Source organism: Eretmochelys imbricata, chromosome 12 (assembly GCF_965152235.1).
Source record: "Eretmochelys imbricata isolate rEreImb1 chromosome 12, rEreImb1.hap1, whole genome shotgun sequence".
Lineage (NCBI taxonomy): Eukaryota > Metazoa > Chordata > Testudines > Cheloniidae > Eretmochelys > Eretmochelys imbricata.
The window spans coordinates 8,162,427-8,179,247 of record NC_135583.1 but is presented as its reverse complement, the minus strand read 5'-3'; the positions used below and the strand labels follow the sequence as shown (position 1 = coordinate 8,179,247).

Genomic DNA, 16,821 nt, shown 5'->3' with positions numbered 1-16,821 from the left:
CCATTCTTATGGATGGAAGAATCCAGGGGTAGTTAAGGCTGGTGCTTTCATTGTCCTCCACAGACACAAAATCCCATCTTTCTCCTGTTAAAATTGATGGGAGTTTTGCCATCGACTTCAGTGCAAGCAGGATGTTTGCATATCTGTGGCTATTTGCAGGTGGTGACAATAATTTAAAGAGACAATGGCCCTGCTAGCAATGGAACAGTTCAGACTGTGTTTGTTTTTTTAACTTATGGGAGGAGGCTGCAGGTTCCAAATACCTGGAACCGTAGTTGGGCTATTTGCTGCCTTCCACCCAAGAGGAGGTTGAATTTTAGTGATGCGCTCTGTGTGTTGTTTGAAAGGTGCTTTTTGGTCAAAAGAGCTGCGTGAGCAGGAAGGATTCTTATTACCCAGTATATTGTAATGGCTTCGATGCTGATGTTCTAGTGATCTGGGGACTTCTATATTGACATATAAACCCCGCAGTGAGGGACGTGCTTGAGAGGTGTAGCATGTACTGGAGTCCAGAACCCTTTAGAAAACTGACACTTCATCCTGTACATATGCATTTAGGGTGCAATTAACCCACTGGCCAAGGGCCTGTGATGCCCCATTGCTGGGCAAAACAGCTACACAAGGAGAGCCTTTGGCCCACCTGGGAGGCTGGCTCCATGTTGACTGTGCACATGCTGGCAAAGAAGGGAGTGTTGGGGGTGGTCTGGAGAATTGGGTCCTTACATTTGATATAGAGCTAATGGCTGGGAAGTTACCTAGGGAGGTGGTGGAGTCTCCTTCCTTAGGTATTTTTAAGGTCAGGCTTGACAAAGTCCTGGCTGGGATGATTTAGTTGGGGATTGGTCCTGTTTTGAGCAGGGGGTGGCACTAGATGACCTCCTGAGGTCCCTTCCAACCCTGAGATTCTATGAGGTGGAACAAAGAGGAAGCAGCTGCTATTCCAGCTCATGTTATGGGTTGGAGTTGAAACCTTGTTCAACCTGATGAGTGAATGTGCCCTTCATTTCCGATAGTTGTAAGAGATTGTCAAGGGGCTACACTTAAAATAAGACCTGTTACAGTCTTCCCAGAAGCTAGCACCATGTGGGTGGGGGGGTCCACAGAGTATTGTGACCCCGGGGGGAACGTAGGTGTGTGTGAGAACAGCCAAGAACGGAGAGGCAGAGGCAAAAAGCTACCAGTGGTAGCTGTTGAGCACAGTGTAATCCTGGGAAAAGCTAGAGAGGGCAGCATTTGGGTCTGCTGGCGAAAGTGGCTTGTGGCTGTAAGGTAAGAAACTGCTCCTTTTGTTTGTGGTTCCTGCTGCATTTGAAGAAGTAGGACTTTGCACATTCCTTGTAAATAAACAAGCTTGCCTGAAAGAGAAGACCAGGCTCCATGCATTACTGCTTCCAACTGGAACATCCTCGGGGCCCCAAAATTTGAGTAGCCACTCAGGGCAAAAGTACTAATGAGGTCTTTAGCCCGGGGGGAGAGAGGCACAACAAGAACCAGTGGCTGGGAGCTGGAGCTGGACAAATTCAAACTAGTTTTTAACCGTGAGGATGACGAATCTTTGGAACAACTTACCCAGGAAAGTGGTGGATTCCCCATCTCTTGGTACCTTTTAACATCAAGACTGGATGCCTTTCTAGAAGATGCTTTAGTCAAACGCAAATGATGGGGTTAAACCGAGGGGTAACTGGTGACATGTCCAGGGCTGTGATATACAGGAGGGCAGACTAGGTGTTCTAATGATCTCTCTTATGACCTTAACCTCTGTGAATCTGGGTAGGGGAGGAAGAAAAGCTGAAGTAGCAATCACAGAAGAGCTGCTTTTCAGCCCCATGCCCTTCCCTCTCAGGGCAGGGGATGTTTCTGACCACTCCCCAATCCTTCATTTGGTTCTTCTCGCCCAATCAGGTTTGTGCCAGTGTGGATAAATTTCACCTTTTAAAGATTTTGCGTTTAAAATTCTTTAGGGCCTGATCCTGCCATCCATCAATGCCCCAAAGACTCATTGAGCCCAACAAGGGACCCTGCATATAGGCCAGTGGCAGCATTAACCCTCTGTATTGCTGTTCGGAGAAAATTGCTTCCTTGATTTTCAGCTGCCAGGGAATCATCATATGACTAGCCAGCCGAATTCCAGTTATGCTGCGAAAGGTCACGTCAGTACACTGCAACATTTCAAAGACAGTATCTTTATTATAGATGGGTAAACAGTGGGGGAAATTATCCACTAGGATTTCAGCAGTTTCTCAAGAGGATTGTGCTCTGACCACCTTTGCAAAAAGGAAATCCAAATTTGATTGTCTAATAGGTACGTATCGCATGCTCGTCACCTTCAGTAGTGCAGTAAGCACCATGACGACATCTGTCCCCTTTTGTTTGTTCGCCTGGGGGAAGAAGCACGTGCAGTGGAGTGTTTTGTTTTGGAAGGCTTTTTCCAGTGCTTAATTTGTAATGAAAGAGATGCCCGGGCAGGAGCAATTTTATTACTTTCATAACTGATGCAGCAAGCTGGGGCTATGAACTGCCCAAGCCGAGAGGTACTAGGCCTCACTGTCACAAATTAAGCACTGTGGTTGGGCTTTTTAAAATACACAGTAGTAACATTTGGGTTTTAGAGAAGGCCTGGGGGGAGAGGCTGGTGTTTGTCCCTGCTTTCACCAGTCCAGAAGGGGAGGGGGGTGAACCATCCCCTGGGGCAGGTTACCTCCATGGAAGGTGAATTCTGGCTAAGGGGCCACAAGTCCGCCTTTTCTTTTCGCGGATACAGACTAACAGGGTTGCTACTCTGATAGATGAGATCTGTTTGACCCTAAAATGGAATTTGTTTCAAGGCAAAATAACTCATTTTAGGCTGAAGGGGTTTATAAAAGCTTAGATCATCCCAGGGGCACCAATCCCACGTGACCCAAGGGACCAATCATGTAGCTCGAATAGCAAAGCTTCAAAGGAATCCTCCCAGTTCCCCAAGAATTTGGGAAAGAAGAAACCTTTGGGGGCTAGTTTCAACTCGCGAACGAACCGCAGGCTGGTCAAACACACGCTTTGTGTGACCCAGTAGACGCGAAAGGCCCCGATCCTGCCATCGGATCCACGCAGGGGATCCGATGGCAGGATCGGGCCCTCCATTGGTCCTGTAGTTTGTTTAGAAACCTTTCCCCCGGGTCTCGTTAGGGACCCGGGCCGCTTCGCCCGTCTGCCCCAGCGGAGCGGGCTTCAAAGCCGTTCGCTAGGAGCCGGCTGGTTTTAAAAATACCACTTGCGTCGCATATTTGAGCGCGTCTCTTGCACGGGTCCTTTGAGGGGTAATTATTTACTTGGGAAGGGCCAGCCCCCTCGACAAAGCTATTTAAAGTATTTCTTGCCCTCCAAGAGCCAGACCGAGACGGGAGCCTAGACTGGAAAGACCCCGCAACCCTGGGAAGCCCAAGCGGGGGGGACTCTGAGTGGGTTAAAGAAGCAGTTTCTGAAAATCCGCCTCCGGGTGTCGGTACGTTTCAGGGCTTCCGAAGGGGAGGAGGGATTGACACACCGGGGACGCTGCCAGCCAGTCCCGGTGCAGCGTGCAGGGGAAGTGGCTGGAAGGGGGCGCCCCGCTGCCTCTCTCGGAGGCGGAGGGCCGGGGGCCGGCCGGCGTGTGTCGCCTGGCTGGGCGCGGATCCCACCCCTCGCTCCCCCAGTGCCGAGGCGCCGCTGCCGGGCGCAGCTGGTTCCCCGCTCGCTCGCTCGCTCGCTGCCGGGGGAGCCGCGGTGCCCGGGCGGCGGCGGCGGCCGGCCAAGCGGAGCCCCGAGAGCGCCCCCCGGGGAACGGGGCACTGCCGTCCCCGCCGAGAGGAGCCGCTGCCTGGCCGGGGAGGAGGCGGCGGCGATGCCCGCCCGCTGATCCCCCCCCCACCCCGAGCCGGCGGGGCTCTCCGGGGATGCCCCAGCAGCTCCCCGCCGCGGCCCCAGCAGCTCAGTGAGGAGCCCGGGGCCCCACCGCCCGGACGGCAGCGGCACGGCGGTAAGTGACCGGGGAGCCGCGGTCTGCGCCGGGCCAGCCGCCGCTTCCAGGGGCGGGGGGAGGCTGATCGTGGCAAGCCCCGGGGGCACCCCTGGGGGGCTACTGCGCCGCAGCGGGCTTGGGGGGCCCCTCTCCGGGCTGTGGCACGGTAAGTTTCCCGGCAGCGGCGCTGGGCGGTTCACAGGGTGGGGCTGGATCTTGGCCTTACTTCTGCACTTAGTTTCAGTCCAGGAAACAGTTCGCCTCCGAGGGAGCGTTCCCGGCTGAAAGGGCTGGCTCTGCCCGACAGCCTCCCGCCTTGGCCCCGCACCGCCCCTGGGAGGAAGAGCCTTGTTTGAGCTGCACCCCGAAAGGCCGCTGCTGGGAAAGGGCAGGCTGCCAGAGGCGGCTTGCAACACGATCAGCCGCGGTGGGTTACCAGCGGCTGGGTCAGTTAAACTCCCCCTACCCGCTCCAGTCAACTGCTAAATGCAGACCATGGCCCCTGTTGTTCCAGCCCTCCTTTTTGAAAAATTACCCTGGGTGCTGCCTTTCCCAGAGTCCACCTGATGACAGGTGCCTTGCGCCTGGGGTCGGACCCAGTGTAGCAGTAACTGGGGGGGGGGATCCCTCCTGGTGGAGATGATAGTTAGAGCGGTGGGTTTTTTTTTTCCCTTTTAAAGCGACTGAGCTCTCACGCCATCTACAAATATGAAACAAAATCCAAGTCTTTAAGTGCCTTGCAGGGAGAATCCATCACAGCGCATGGACTGTGGGTCTGTCTGCTGTGTGGAAGGGAAAACATTGTCTTTCTCTTGTAGCTTCATCGCTGCCCCTGTGTATATGTGTGCTCTGTTGCTGGAGGGGAGAGAAAGAAAAGGCTCTGTTAATGTTGGTAGGGGCCCACACCCGTCCACCCTTAATGTTTAAAATACCACCCAGACATGAGCACGAACCTTTTCTCCGCAGCAGCTCTGGGACCTTCAGGGAGTTCTTTAGAGTTGAGGGTATAAAGCCCGTTCCTCTCTCTCACCATGTGCCACAAATCCAGCTTGCCTTCCTCAGGCCTGTAACGCAGCTTACTCGGGACTAGTACTTTGCTCCCACTCTGGCTGTCTCCTCTATTAAGATAGAGCACTCTTCAGGGCACCGTGTGTTCATAACAAGCCCAGTGAGGCCCCGATCTGGCTTCTAGCCTCTTGGCTCTGCCATAGCACGTGGTTATAGCAGCCCTGTTGCCGTTGACGGGACTGCTGTTGTGAGTGTGGCCATTTAGGATTGAGCCTGGATTCACGGATGCCCAAAAACTTAGGTTGGAGAAGAGATCAGTGACCCACTTTGCATTCTGATGGTTAACGTCCGGAGGCCCTGGACTTGGTGCTGTGAGGTGTTGGATATCTTTCTGGTAGCTCAGTGTACAGGGCCCCCCCTCTTTGCTCTGCCCCACTTGCTGTGGGTTGGGAGTCAGAGTGAACGGCAGCCAGCTGGTGAGCTACAGGGCGGAAGGGCAAAAGTGCTTGTTTGCCAGCAGTTTGTGGTGTGCCTTCATTTTTGTACCCTTGGCTGTTGGCTATTGTTCTCCTCAATGCTGTTTGCTTTGTAGCAGCTGGGTCTGCTGGAGCCTTGGTGGGTGAGTCACTATTTTGTATTGGAGGTGGTGAGAAGGGCTCCCTTTCTTAGTGACAGCTCTGATTGCTGGCTGGGTGTAGGAAGTCCATCATTCGAATGTAGGGCAAGTAACTGAGCTACCAACAAGTCGCACACTCCAATGCTCCATCTAGGTTTTGGATACACTGAATGCCATGAACACCTGGTGAATGAGTTGAACAAGGAAAATATTTTCCCTTAGCTCCCCCCATTGCCAAACTAAGATCCTGATCCTGTAACTCTTCCTCATGTGAGTAACCCTTACACACGTAGCCCTGTTGGAGTCCAGGGACTGCATGGAGCAATCCGGATGAATGTATCGGCAGACCCACCTTTGCTGTCACCAGGGAAACTGCAGTGGTGGGAAATTTGTGGCAAAGAAGGCCCGAGGGCCAGATTCTGATTTTTGCTACACCTCTGTAAGGGTCTGATCCTTTTCCCATTGAAGTCAATGGAAAGATTCATCTCAATGGCCTGTGGATCCAGCCCTAAATCAGGCATAATTTCACTGACTGTACTGGAGTTGCTCCTGAATGATGCTGGAGGAACTGGGGTGAGAGTCTGGCCTTTAGTGTAGACACGTCCCTAGAGTTCACCACTCTGACCCTCGGTATTACTGCAGAGCTCTGTTGCTCAGCTCCTGCTCTCTGTTAGCTTCCCTTGTAGCCGGGGAGTCAACGTTGCAGTTCTCAGGGTTGTTAATGAAGTTTGTTGGCTGCTGACAGTGCAAGGCCCAGAATGTTGAAAGTCAGGGGAAAAGTTACAAGAAACATCAAATCATGTATTCCTTGACCACAGTGGCAATGTTCAGTCTGTCACAGGACATTGTCTGTGCTCCTTTAGTGGATCAGAAGGCATTTAGGCAAGGAACTACGACAAACAGAGTCACATTAATAGCAGCCGTGAATAGACTGATCTAAGTAAGGATGGCTTAGAGCAAGAGCCTTTGACATCTTAAAGGGACACTGTCAAAATAAAGGGCTAGATCCTTAACTGGTGAGAATCAGTGTAGGGTAGAAACATTGACTTCTGATTTACTAAGCTAAGGGTCTGCCCCAAAATCATAGTTAAGTGTCTTGTTAATTTGCTTAAGTTAGTGCCAACAAGGGTAATTAAAACATAAATTTTAAAATAGAATGTAGCTGCTTCATTTTTGCTCTTCATTCAGTTTGAAGAATGAAACTAGATTCGTCTGTCCCTGCATTGGCATTGTCCTGCTTTTGCTTACACCAGTTTTACACTGCTGTAAATTCACACGCTTCCATGAAGCTGCTCCTGATTTACATCAGTGTGGGTGAGAGAAGTGGGAGGATAATCCAGTGGTTCGGGTGCTAATCTGCCACATGGGAGACTGAAGACCCGTTTCTTGCTCTGAAACAGACTGCCTGTGGGACCGTGGGCAGCTCACTTAGTCTCTCTGTGCCTCAGGTTCTCCGCCTGCCCAGTGGGGATACTAGCATGGCCCTACCTTGCAGGGGTATTGTGTGGATAAATACACATCTGATGGTAATACAGCCACGTGAGCACCTAAGATAGAATCAGGCCTTTAATTCCTAGTTACTTTCACTGTCTGGGTGCCATGTTCTAGGAGAGGGCTATTGGGCTTAGGTTTATATATCTATCTTTCTTTCTTCATATTGGATTGTATAATGCCATTAAAACAGCCATACAGCTGGCGTCTAAACTATTTACAGTGAGGTGACCCTTTGCTGAACCCTGACATAGAATTTGTAAAACTATTCCATGGAGTGTATGGATTCAGGAAACTGAGATGCCTTAAACCGTGTACGTACCATACGAGGCTAGATGGACCCCATGGTTATAGTGACCTTCCTTGGGAGTGCCTTTGGGTCTCTGCAAAGGTGAAGTCAGACGCTCCTTCCCCTTAGGGATGAATATATTCTCTTCTCAGCGCTCCATCGTGCTAGGAGTCTACTGCGGATCTCATGTGGCAGTGAGGAGTCCTCGGCACACGCAAAGAGGCCAGGTGGCTAGGTCTCCTATCTGTTCTTTGGTTACTATTCTGACACATCAGGTTTCAAAGTGAGGCCTCTATTCTGAAGGCTGATGCACCCAACAAACTGTTTCTTTGAAGCTGCACGCTTCCTAACCCAGAGTAGCATCAATTACGGAGCTGAAGATATTGTCACGCTCGTGCATGCATAATTGTCAGTGCACCGTCAGCACACAAGTGTCTCTGCACAGGGTGAGGCTACCTTAGGCCAAGATTTTCAAAAGTGGATGTTTAAAGTTAGACTCGTAAATCCATATTTATGCAGCCCAACAAGTGGGTTGGATTTCAAAAGAGCTGAGCACCCAAGGTTGCTGAGGACAAAACAGAGTGGATACAAATGGATGACTTAATTGGATGATTTAGTTGGGGGTTGGTCCTGCTTTGGGCAGGGAGTTGGACTAGGTGACCTCCTGAGGTCTCGTCCAACTCTAATCTTCTATGATTCTATGACACTTTTTTGGAAAAATACAAAATTGGATTTTTTTGTTATTTAAATTATAAGAAGTTTCTCATTTTAAAACAAACCTGTTTAAAATCTGAATTTACTCCAAAATGTTAAGGCCTAAACGTCTTCTAATGTTTTAAAAAAATTAAGTAAAAAATAAATAAGTAAATCTCTGAGCCTCTATCACAAACTTTGAGTCAAAGGCTGCTCTTCAGGAATCGGGGGGGAAACATCTAACTTTGGAGATTGAGCTTTATAAACATGACACAGTAGAAGACTGTCTCATTTTCAAGAGATCTAGGCGAGTAGGAACTTAAGCTCCAGTCACTTTCATTTAGGTGTGTGTGACAGTTTTCCCAGGCTGACCCTGATATAATGAGTTTAATTCATGGACTACAGTTAATCCCTCTGTTTAGTAAATGGTGAAGCATCTTTTGATAGGAGAAGTTTGTGTATCGAAAACACCTGAAAGTTGTTTAAAAAATAAATTGTATGTGCTGTTTTGTGTTTCATTACATTCCAGTTGCCATCTTAATACAGCTTGATACAAATAATGAGCAAAAGGTTATCTAGTAAATGAGCAATGTATCATTCACCATTTCCTGACATACTAAAAATGTACAATAAGAATACAAAAATATCAAGCTATATAATTGCTTAAAGACATGTATATAGTTATAGTGTACCCTCCTAGATAGCAAGATGTACCAAATCTCATGTAAAGGCTCTATTTCACTGTAAATGTTTTAATGGTTATATCAGCTAATGGGAACACATCTTTCTTTAGAAAATAACTCCAGTACAAATGGAAAAGTGGATTAAAATTGATTATTTAAATTGAGGCTTTCCACATGACGATTTAACTCACCCCACCCCATGCTCTCGTTGGCTGAAATCCAGCTAAAGCATCTACGCTGAGAAAAGCATCAAGTTTAAGTTGGTTTAGCTAGTTCGCATTCGCTAAACCTGAGCTAAACTTGGCCACTTTTCTGGGTCAAAACAAACCCTGAGGTTGTCAGTCTGGCCCTGAGCTTTTTTAATATATGGGGAAACGAATTGAAGCCTCGTTTCCAGACCTTCCTCTCTGCAAACACACACCCCGGTCAAATTATACCTGGGATTTATCCCAGGCCAGGGGACAATTTTGTGGGAGCCTTTTGCTTAAATTATTACCTGCCTATCATTGCCTCTCAGGATTGGATCCTAACCCTGCAGCTGTTAAAGGGTCTGTACCGGCTCAGCATTCCCTAATACTACCCCTGCTAGGTATGGGTTTTTTAGAATGCATTAAAATGACCTTTTTTGGAGCAGAGTGTGTCTAAAAACATTGGTTTGACAAGGAAATTGCGACCTACAGTCTGAATGGCTTTGTTGCAGTGTGGTCTGCATTGTACTGGAGAACAAGCTTCTTATCTGATCCCTCCTGCCTGGTGAAAGGAAAACAAGACAGCTGAATCTCCAGTGATGTTAAATTACATGTGTTGGCTTGGAGACGCAGCTTGTAATTTTAAAGGCCTTCGGATGTGGCTTTTCCTCCTGCCTTCTTCTGCGTCTCTTTTCTCTTCCCAGGTCATGGTGGACAGGTTGTGTCGCCCTCGAGCTATCTGATTGCATGGTATTGTGAACTGACCAGTGCAGGAGCAGCCAGGGTGGATTAACAGTTCTCCCTGTTTGCTGTGATAGCATTGTCCATGGGGCTTTGAACCTGGCATTTTTGTTGCTTTTAAGTGCACCGAGAGTGATGATATTAGTCTCCGAGCCAGTAATAACCTAGGGCCGGATCCTGCTCTGGTTAAACTCTGTGGCAGAACTTCCATAGATGTCCGTGGAAGCAGGATCAAGCCCCTGCCCCTGACTTGAAGTGCTAACTTCTGGTTTGAACTGACTGGATTCAGGGCCTAATTTGGCTCTCGCTTGCGGTGTGAATCAGGAGTTATTCCGGTGAAGTCCGTGGAGTTCCATGAGTGGGATACCAGTCTCCGGGAGAGCGGAATGAAGCCTTCAGTCTGTTGTTCTCTTGAGACCAGTGTTGCCAGTTGTCGCAGTTTGTGTGCGATTCCTTGAGGATCTCGGCTTTCATTGAAAAGAAAAAAGAACAGGAGGACTTGTGACACCTTAGGGACTAAAAAATTTATTTGAGCATAAGCTCACTTCATCGGCTGCAAGTACGTTTCTAGCCTTTGCCTTGGGTGGCAAAGAAAAGCTTGAAAATATGCCCCCGAAAGGCTCACAAAACAGAAAGGAAATAGAAAGAACCTACTATTGTTTTAAGCAAATCTCTGTTTATACACATTATAAGGAGAGTGATCACTTTAGATAAGCTATTACCAGCAGGAGAGGGGTGGGGGGAGAGAAAACCTTTCGTAGTGGTAAACACCCATTTTTTCATGGTTTTGTATGTATAAGAACATCTTCTGTATTTTCCACAGTATGCATCCGATGAAGTGAGCAGTAGCTCACGAAAGCTTATGCTCAGATAAATTGGTTAGTCTCTAAGGTGCCACAAGTCCTCCTTTTCTTTTTGCAAATACAAACTAACACGGCTGCTACTCTGAAATCTGTTTGTTCATTCATTCATTTTCATTGAGGAGGGAGGGGGCATGACTCATGATTTTTGAATACTTTCAATTGGCCATGCTGTTTCCTTGCTGGCCATTCAGCTCTGCTGTGGCTGGTGATATAGGTTTCATCACAGGCGCAGGGTAAAATTTTCAAAAGCACCTAAGTGAATGGAGCCCAAATTCCACTTTCAAAAGCATCTTAGTCGTTTGGGCTCCTAAACCACTTAAGCCTTTTTGAAAATGGTCGTTAGCTGCCCAAATCACCCTCCGTCTCTGAGATTTGCTTTGCCTCCAGTTTTCTACATTGCCTCCGGGACCCAAATTAAACCCTGGTGTAAGCTCATCAGTCAGTGGTGTGACACCACAGACTAATTTGGCCCAAGGTATCTCTCCCTACACACTGAATTTCTGCCCCGTTCTAATTGAGAACCCACTTCCATTTGACAGGCTTGTTTATGGAATGAATATGCAAAGAAACCCGATGCTTAGACTTGCTCGTTACCGTGTGTAAGGAGGAGGATGACCGTGACCCTGTAGGAGCTAGACCTGGTTGAAACTTTGGAATCGTAAACCTGTGTGAGACCCTGACATTCTGAAAGAGTTTTTGTTCTGAATGGGAGTGACAACCCACATTTCGAAAGGAAATCCTGAAAAAATTCCCAAAGGGAAGAATCAACATGTTTCCATTCCGTTTTCCCAACCCAGAACAGCCGGCTGCCCCAAGTCCCTGGGCTCCCCTGACTGCAGGGGCTTCCCAGGGCATCCCCCACCACAGAGTGGGGACCCTAGAAGCCCTGAGCGGCTTCTGGCGCTTCCAGACTCCCAGTGCCACGACAGGAAGCCTAACTCTGAGACGGGTTGACGGCAGGGTTGCCCCAGGTCCACGAACCGGTCTCTCTAGCACCTACCAGCTGGCAGGAAAGCGTTTTAGCAGAAGTTTGTCAAAACCCAAACGTTTCCGCAAAACACTTCTGTTAGAAAATCCCAATTTGTCCAGTGAAAAATTACTTTATCAGAAAACTCCTGACTGGCTCTTTTAGCTTTCCTTTGAGCCTGTGCTGATCCAGTGCCTCCGAAAGGTCTGGGGCACTGGGCAGCTTGAGGTGCCATCACTTGCATGAGACATCAACCTGAGGCTCCGACAATTTGTGCCCATCAGAGACATTCCTCCTCCCGCCGTCACTTATTTTCTCCCCAAGGTTAGGAATTGGGATGTTCGTACTCTCCTGGCTACTCGCAACTCTGGGGGGAGCTTTACCTTGACCCACTGTCGTTTCCACTGGATACGTTCTTCTGCTTCACCACTTACGCTACGCTGTTTAGTGCAGCATCGCCAGCCCCAAGTACTCCGAAATTAGCAGTCCGGCACCAAAATAAAACATGAGATTGGCTAAAAAAGCATAGAATTTTTAAATATAATCAGTGTTGGGTTCTTTTTATTTGCCTGCTGGTCACTGAGCCTTTAAGGGGATTATGTTTTCAAGCTCTTTTCCAGAACTACAAGGATTAGAAATGTACCTGTTTTTTAAAATGTGAATTGAGATTTTTCACAGGATTCCAGGAGGTGGGTCTTTAAGAAAAACATCAACTGCCATGAGACTTGCGTTTAAAAAATCAGTCATTGGCAACGTGGGTTGTGTTGCTAAACAGCCATGTTCCACTCCAGAAGGGGCTGCACCACAGTGCAGGGCAGACTGGTACCTGGACACACAGTCTACAATGCACTTTGGGGTCCTTCCGAGCAAAAGGGATAATTTTTCTCTGGGTCCTGGTGTCCAGCTTTTACAGTGGGTTGATCTGTGCAACGGTTCAGATGTGCTTTTCACCTGCTCTATGCAATCTCAAGCGCAGACCTCACCCCCTCCTATACCCCTGCCCCAGACCAGACTTCCTCCCAGAGCCCGCTCCCCCTCCTGCACCCCAACCCCCTGCCCCAGCCCAGAGCCTGCACCCAAACTTCCTTCCAGAGCCTGCACCCCTCACCCCTCCTCCCACACCCCAGCCCAGAGCCCACACGCAAACTTCCTCCCAGAGCCCGCTCCCCCTCCTGCACCCCAACCCCCTGCCCCAGCCCAGAGCCCGCAGCCAAACTTCCTTCCAGAGCCTGCAGCCCTCACCCCTCCTCCCACACCTAAACTTCCTCCCAGAGCCTGCACCCCTCCTCCCACACCCCAACCCACTGCCTCCGTCAAATTATCTCGCTTTATTTTCATTTACTTCCCATTACTTATAATATAGGAGGAAGAAAAAAAGAATGGGGGGGGGGGGGGAGATAAGAGAGAGTGTTCTTTTTCTTGGCTCAATCCCCGGGGGGGCTGAAAATGAAGATGTGCACAGGGCCCCACTAACCCTAAATCCAGCACTGCACAACATGTGTCCTCATGTCATGCTCCCTTCTCCCCCCTCTGTGTACATTTCACTTGAATAAGGAACCAGGTTTTGACTGGCTGTATGTGACAAAATACTTCTCGGGTCACCCCCATGACGAAGTGAGGCATTTCACCCTGTTATGTTGCATCTGAGTCTTACTGTCCTAAACTAATACTGTGACTACCTCTGTTTCCCCGTGTACGGCACCAATGCCTAGTTGGTGGGACTTGGGTGTGTGGCTTTTGCTGAGGCCTTCAGGGCAGGTGAGGCTGCCCAGCTGCCTGCATGTAGGTGATGGCCGATGCCCTTTGTAACCTGAGAACCAGGAGGGGGATGCGGCCAGGTGACACTTTGCCTGGGAAGCGAGACAAAGACCTGAGGAGAAGCAACGGTGTGTGTTGGAGGCCAGGCAGCGGGGTCCAGAGCAGTCTGCTGTGGGAGACTGGAGTGGGGAGTTCAGGGGGTCCAGCCTAGGATTCTGCCAAGATGGACTTGGCTGAAAGTCACTGATTTCTGTGTTAACAAATTCTGTTCTATCCTGTGTACCTGTCGACTAATAAACCTTCCGTTTTACAATGCTGGTTGAGAGTCACTGTGGAGTTGGGGTGCAGGGCCCTTTGGCTTCCCCAGGAACCCTGCATGGGCAGACTCGCTGAAGGAAGCGCATGGTGAGAACAGGGATGCTGAATGCTCTGAGGTCAGACCCAGGAAGGCTGAAGCTGTGTAAGCTTCTTGCCCTGGCGATGGTATGCTCCACCAGCGTCCTGGCTGGCTTCATACGGAGCAGTTCCAGACCATCGGCCTGGTGACTCCGTGACAGCCCCATGTGACACATCTGGGCTGTTGCGGACTGTTTGGAAGAAGCTGGGATATGCCACTTCTTCACCCAAAGCTTCCCAGAAGGTTGTGGCCTATGTCACCAGTCCTCTTCCTTTCTGCAACAAACAAACCGTTTAGGGTAAACAGAAGTGGCAAAGGGGAGTTTCAGAGAGCGAAGCTGCAGCTCTTGTGCGTTGAGGTGTTTTCTGTGGGGCTTGTGTGGCTGGGCTGTAAGCCACTGGACAGGTCAGGTGAGGCAGGTCTGTTTGTGTCACTGAGGGCTGTGTGGCTGGGACCCTTGGGTTTTTGAAAAGGACCAATGTTTGAAGTCTGAATGGTTAATCCCTTCCTCTTAACAAGGGAGTAGAGCAGACAAGCAAGTCTTAGTATATAGATTGGTTGCCAGGTGAACAGGAGTGATAAACATTCAAGTTTCAGTGGGAGTTTAGAGAGGGAGTGTGATTCCTGTTTTAGATATGGCTCTATACCACATAAAGAATGTGGATGATGAGAGAACAATTACAGTGGCCTGCCTTGAGTGTGCTATGTTGTCTGTTCTGCTAGAAGACAGAAGTGATTTCAGGTGTATGATGTACAAGCTGGTGATGTACATGATGTACATATTGAAAGAGAAGATATGTGGGCTGGAAGCACAAGATTCAACATTGTGCAGTATCTGAGAAAACAAAGACTTCATGGACAACCAGATTTGAAAACTGCTGTAACAGATGCCACAAGGCGAAGGTTTGGTGAAAAAAGAACCAGAGAGAGAAGAAATCAGAGAGATGGACTGGAGATTTGTGACCAAGAGGGGAAAGAGAGTCAGGAGGCATTGAACCCAGGTAGAAGCATCAAAACATTATCAGATGCTCAGTAAGTTAACTCTGGAAGACCCTGTCTTTGGAGGACTAGAACAGAAAGCGATAGGGGACATATCTGATAGGCATCCTTGCTGTATGAAGCAAGCAGCTATGAAGAGGGTTCTTCAGCCATCCTAAGAAAGCAAGCAATCCTCATCAGCAACTGCATATTAAGAAGAGAAGACAGAGAATTTAGTAAAAGACACAAGGGCAATAGGACAGCATGCTGTCTCCCTCTAGCAAAAATATAAGATGTCTCTGGGATGGGTTCCCCCCAGGGTGCCATTTGGAACTGGGTTACCACTGAGTCCACCAGCCTGGGACCCCTATACACTGTACTGCTGAGGCAAGCCAGCCCAACCCTCCCTCAGGCTTCAGACTGCACTTTACCAGCACAAATACAGGTAGGGACACACCCCGCTGCAGCTTTACACACAGATGCTGAGATCAGCTCTGCATGGGAAGGCTCAGCCAAGGAATTGCCCAGTACTCAAGTGCACATCCTCCTCTAGAGGGTAAACCCAAAATTATACCGTCTTCCACTGCACAGAGAACTGTACAGTGTAAGCTCATAAAATTTGCCCCCTCCCTCAGTGTGCAGAAAGATATGCAACAGCTTTCTACCCCAAGTTATAATTTCCATACACTGGTTATAGACAAAACAAAATCAAGTTTATTAACTATGAAAGATAGATTTTTAAGTGATTATACGTGATAGCAAACAGATCAAAGCAAATTACCTTAGTAAGTAAACAAAACCGCAAACTGAACTCAACACACTAGATAAGTAGAATATGAATTAGCAAATTCTCACCCTGAGTGATAAACAGGCTGGCAGATTCTTAAGGCACAAGTTTCCTTGGCTTTCCCAGGTTTTAATAATCAGGCTAAGAATCCTTCTAGCCTGGGACCATCACTTCCCACAGTTCAGTCCTTGCCCCTCAGGTGTTTCCAGGTGTATTGTTGTAGGGAGAGTGAGGTCCCATCATGAAGTTGTTGTCCCCCTTTTATATCTTCTTCCCACTTGCTGGAAAGCTCTTTTGCTGTGACATGGGTCAAACAGTTTCCATTGTGCAGTGCTATCTCTGAGAGGTTTCTGTTGTACACAGTTACTGGGGTAATCCTTGTGCTCGTGCATTTCCTCAATAAGCCATAAACATTGTTTGACCATTTTACTGTTGTACCTGAAAGGCTGCTTGTGGGTGTGTTCAACCTCATAACATAACTCTTTTCTTTTTTTCAACCATGCAGCTGGTGTAGGGAAACCAACAGCCCTGGTTTCTTCAGAGAAACGGCTGGCTGGCTTGGCCGTTAGCGGAGATGAGCAGAAACCAAGTGCAGTGGAATTCAGAGGTGCTGTTTGTACTTGGTTCTCGTGTCTGGGTCTCTTGCCTGTTGCTTTCTTCATGCCTGCAGATGCTCTCGTCTTTTCTTTTCTCCCCCGCCCCTCCAAGGTGATTTTTTTCATCAAACAACCTGCCTTGATTACGCATCCATAACGGGGTCATCGAAGTGTGTGAGCACCTCATGACATTACTGTGCGGGAGGAAGTCCCTGCTTTAGATGTGGGGAACTGAGGCAGAGAGGGTAAGAGACTTGCCCAGGGTCACACAGGAAGTCTGTGGCAGAGCCAGGGATTGAATTCTGGCCTGCTGAGTCCCAGGCTGGGACTGTAACCACTGGACCATCTTTCTTCTCTGACTCATACTGGTGTAAATCAGGAGTAACTTCATCAGAGTCTATGAAGTTACACCAATATGAAACTGAGGTGAGTACAGGAACATACTCAATAAACTGGTGCTGACTTGTGTGGTTTCATTCTCCAGGATGAAGGAAGAGCTGGAAGGACACAAACAGCACAGGGAAATGAAATGACTATATTATATTTTGAAAATAATGGTTGTTTAATATTCTCATTGAACCGTGGTCTCCTGGAGTCTCAGGCCAGTGCCATAAACTCCAGGACCGTCCTTCCTCTGTGGACCGATGAAGTGTGGTCTAGTGGTCAGAGTGCCAGGCTCCTGAGTTCAAATTCTACCTTGGCCATTGCCTCACCGTGGGGCGCTAGGACAAGTCTCTTCATCTGTTTGTTTCCGCTTTCTCATCTGTAAAATTAGAAGTGAGTCAGAGCA

General features: G+C 48.7%; 1 protein-coding gene across 3 annotated transcripts in view; it reads left to right on the top strand.

Moving 5' to 3' along the window:
* Positions 1-3,463: 3,463 nt before the first annotated feature.
* The window catches only part of CPNE2 (copine 2), a 159,384-nt gene continuing 146,026 nt past the window's right edge, over positions 3,464-16,821 (top strand). The window contains exon 1 of one of the 3 annotated variants that reach the window (XM_077831263.1): positions 3,464-3,481. The gene's annotated coding sequence lies outside the window, so the exon portion shown is untranslated. Of the gene's footprint in view, positions 3,482-3,617; positions 3,995-16,821 lie in introns of those variants that run through there. The other 2 variants (XM_077831265.1, XM_077831264.1) reach the window with 2 other exon arrangements.